Consider the following 4,476-nt stretch of genomic DNA (forward strand, 5'->3'; position numbering starts at 1 on the left):
TTTTTTTTTTTTTTTTTTGAGTTGGAGTCTCACTCCTTCGCCTAGGCTGGAGTACAGTGGCATGCTCACAGCCACCGCAGCCTCCACCTGCTGGGCTCAGGCGAGCCTTCCGCCTCAGCTTTCTAAGTAGCTGGAAGTAGCATGCGCCACCATGCCTGGTTAATTTTTTTATTTATTGTAGAGACGAGGTCTCGCCAAGTTGCCCGGGCTGGTCTCGAACCTGTGGGCTCAGGCAATTCACTCGCCACGGTCTCCCCAAGTGAGTTTCTTCTTTCTGGGGGTGGAGTTATGGGAAGGAATACATTTTCACCTTTTGAATTTAGGGGCCCGTCTATCTTAACAACCCAGACTTGAACACCGGGGACATGGGGCTTAGGTTGAGCAAACCGTTAGTGAATGCAACCGACTCTCGCAAGGAGTCCAAACGGTAAGATCATCGTTCCTACTAGAGCCAATGGTTGTCGGGTGCCTGCCCGGAACAGTATCGTTCTGAGCCTTTCCGTCCATCACCTCATTTAGTGCTTATAACAAGTCTGTAGTACAGGTGATTGTTGTTATCATCCTCATTTTACAGTCTTGGTGAGCACCACCAGTGAGCTGCTCCACCAAGGGGTGGGAATGTGCCTGGCGCCCTGGCTCCTGCATTCCCCATCCAGCCCGCCCCTCCCATCAGCCCTTTATTATCACCCTCTCCCCTCCCCCAGGATTCTTGCACCGAAGGGTTCCACCCTGAGTAGAATGAATCACCAAGAGCAGGGCCCAGAGGAGGCTGCTGGGACCAAGAGGACCCTGGGAGTCCGCGCACGAGAGCCCCCTGCACCGCCACGTGCAGAAGGAAGAGCTGCGGAACCCCGTCCCCGCTGGGCAGACTGTGTCCTCCGTGCGGGAGGAAAGTTTGCCCACCGCGGGGCTGGCACTGCCAAGGAGGTGAAAGAAGGGGCAGGAGGGAAGGAACGGGCGGGCCCTGAGCTTTTCTCGCCACGTGGAACTCCTAGGAAACCACACGCCGCGCCACCAGGGGCGCCCCAGCCTCAGCCTCGCGAGCCGGAATCGCGGCAGAAGGCACGGGCTTCGAGCGGTTTCCGCGGACAAGGAGGCTCTGCTTTTCCCGGTGCCCGCCAGATTCTCGCTGGCACTGCTGACGGCCGTCGTGGACCCGGCTGGCCCAGGCTTCTGGGGAGTGGAGATGGGCAGTGGGGCGCCAGGAGGAAGTATTCCGAGCTGCAGAAAGGGACGCCTCGGACGCCTCGAGGTTGGCCTTCAAGCGAATTCAGTTCTGAAGGTGCCTGGCAATTACGGGGCCCTTTCCGCGGGGCACACCGGGATTCCAGAGGGTCCCGGAGGACCCCGGGCACATGCGTCCGGGTGACCAGTCGCGGCGCCGACGCTTGAGCCTGGCAGTGTGTAGGTGCGCGGAGGGACCTTTCCCAGTGTCTCTCGGGCAGCCTTTGGTGAAGTCCTCCCTGCTTGAATCCCCGCTTAGAGACCTAAGTCAGCCACCTCCGTGGGCAGCAGGGCCCTCACACAGGGTCTGGCACTCAGCCGATCGACAAGCATGGGACACAGCGTGGGCGGCCTTCCACGGGCAGCCTGGGCGAGTCTCCATTCCCTCTTTAGGGCACACTCAGCACATCCCCGTCTTCCCCCAAAACTGACCCCATGCTGGTCTCAAACCCCTGATCTTCCCCCAGAGTCCTTAGCCGGTACTAGTGGCCTCATCTCCCTCCTCTTCCTCTTGCTGGTTTACAGCCTCTCTTAGGGGCCTTGAGCAGTTCAGTTCATACTCCGAGCTCAAGCCCGCTAGCCCCTCCTTCCCCAGCCCCTTCTTCCCCAGCACACTTTTGCCTTTCGAAGACAGTTGGGAGAGTGTCTCTTGTCACTCTCCAAGAGTGCCTCTTGTGACACCCCGAGGGGGCAGGCCATCCCGGGGTGTCACCTCACCCTACATACAGCTGAGCAGCTTATTTAGTATTCCCCGGGGTGGGGAGAAGGTGCCTACTGTACTTAAGAAAAATGAGCTTTTCTCCATTTTATTACACACACACACACACACACACACACACACACACACACACACACACACATAGGCTACTGGTTAGGAGACAGTTCTTTGGAGTGAGACAGACCTGGGTTCAAATTGGTGGGGAGAAGGTGCCTTCTGTACTTAAGAAAAATGAGCTTTTCTCCATTTTATTACACACACACACACACACACATACACACACACACACACACACACACACACACACACACATACACACACCATAGGCTAGTGGTTAGGAGACAGTTCTTTGAAGTGAGACAGACCTGGGTTCAAATTGATGTTCTGCATTGATCTGTGGAAAATTGGGCAAATTATCTATTATCCCTAAGGCTCTGTTTTCTCATCTGTAAAATGGGGATAAAAATACCCACTTGTATGGGTTGTGGTGAGGATGAGTAAGATCATTTATGTAAAGAGCTTAGCACTCAGAAATATTATTAGCAGAAGCCTTCCAGAAGGTTCTATCACTAAATTTCTTGGGAAGGAACTCAGAAGCCAGCAAGGCCAGGATGGGTTATGAAAGGCCTCTGTGTAGCCTCCTCATTTCTCTGGCTGCCCAAGGATGACAAGGTGACAAGGTGACCTCATTTCTCTGGCCGCCCAAGATTACAATCCTGATCTCATTATTCCATTTCAGTCTTTCTTCCTAGCTCTTTGCTCACATTTCCCTTTTGTGATGTCCTCGCACTGTCTGATGTCCTCACTCACTCCGTCCACAACCATGGTCACACATGAAGCAGGGACACTGCTGGGCATCGTGCGGTTCACAGCCCTGGATTATTCCAGCAGGGAGCTGGATGCATGAAAGCCCCAATGCTAGTCTCCAAGAGCCTGGTTGCTGGCTCTTAACCTTTCCTGGGTTGGGGACCTTTGAGAATCTGATAAAAAGTAGGGACTGTCTTGCTAGAAAAGTACATATTCTCACATGCACATGGTGTTTGCATGCAATTTCAAGGGCTCTTGAATTCAGTGAAGCCCCTCCAATACCCCTTAGCGTCCCCAGGACCCAGCAGCCCAAATGACACCCTAAGTAACTTTCCGCGCAGTCTCTCACAGACCTGCAGCAACAGAAGAACAAGCAACCTAACTATTTCCCTTTTTCCTTGCCTTTTCTTTGTTAGGAGGTGCTGATATAAGGAGTGAGAAGAGACTAAAGTGAAATAAGCCAGTGCTTAAAGCCAGTTCGTGGGCAGTGGATAAATGGCTAAGCCAATAGGAGCATGTTTCACAAGCTTCACAAGGTTCCACAGTATTAAAGAAAAATGTATGGCAGGCCAGGCAAAGTAACTCCCAGCACTTTGCACTTTGGGAGGCTGAGGTGGGGGGTGGGGTGGGTGGCGGTTGCTTTTAAATGTATTAAGTAGTGTATCGGTAGTGTTAAGTACATTCACACAGTGTTAAGAACCAAGGAGTCTGAGACCAGCCTAGGCAATATAGGAAGACCTTGTCTCTACAAAAGAAAATCAAAACAATTAGCTGGGCACGGTGGCTCGCGCCTATAGTCCCAGCTACTCAGGAGATTGAGGCGGAAGGATCGCCTGAACCCAGGAGATCGAGGCTGCTGTGAGCCATGATTGTGTCACTGTGGGCGACTGGAGTGAGACTCCAACTCAAAAAAGTAAAAAGTATGACGATCAAGAAGAGCTTTAGGGATGGCAGGGGAAACAGAGGATGAGAATGGGGGGCAAAGTGGGAGAATTGCATTGAAAATGTTATTGGAGCTAAGAGGAAAGATCTCTTGAGATTGGTTGACAATAGTATGAGTGTACTTAACACTACCAATACACTACTGAATACACTTAAAATGTGAATTTTATATGAAGTGTATTTTACCATAATTTTGAGAAAGCTCCTGGGCCATATGTCCTTCATTAGAAATTTTAGGGTCTGCCCTACCAGTCTCTGAGCAGTTACCCACCTCTTCCTCCTAGGAAATGCAGAAGTTTAATGACAGACTTTGGGTCTAGGACCTGTTTTATCAATGGCGAGTGGACGATGGTGGGATCATTGATGGTGCCAGCAGTAGAATTAGCATAAAGCTATGGGAAATTAGCAGGGTTTGCTGGAGGAGGGGAGGAGAGAGCACAAAGCTGGCCTGTTGGTGTGTGGTGTCCTGCCCTCCTCCAGCTCCCTGAAAGTGCATGGGTGCACCTTAGTTGTGACTCTCTAAGGTTCACCCAAGCATTGACACTTCTAGTCTCATGACTTTTGGACCAGCAGGTGGTGCTGTTTAGCAAACTTGGGCACCAAGAAGTAGAAATCAGAACTTTTTTTTTTTTTTTTATTGAGTTGGAGTCTCACTCTGTCGCCCAGACTGGAGTGCAGTGGCTGCTCCCGGCCACCGCAGCCTCGACCTGCTGGGCTTCGGAGATCCTTCCGCCTCAGTCTTCCAAGTAGCCGGAATTACAGGCATGAGCTACCACGCCCGGCTG

This window comes from Carlito syrichta, unplaced genomic scaffold (assembly GCF_000164805.1).
Source record: "Carlito syrichta isolate Samal-C Ts95f unplaced genomic scaffold, Tarsius_syrichta-2.0.1 Scaffold315142, whole genome shotgun sequence".
Lineage (NCBI taxonomy): Eukaryota > Metazoa > Chordata > Mammalia > Primates > Tarsiidae > Carlito > Carlito syrichta.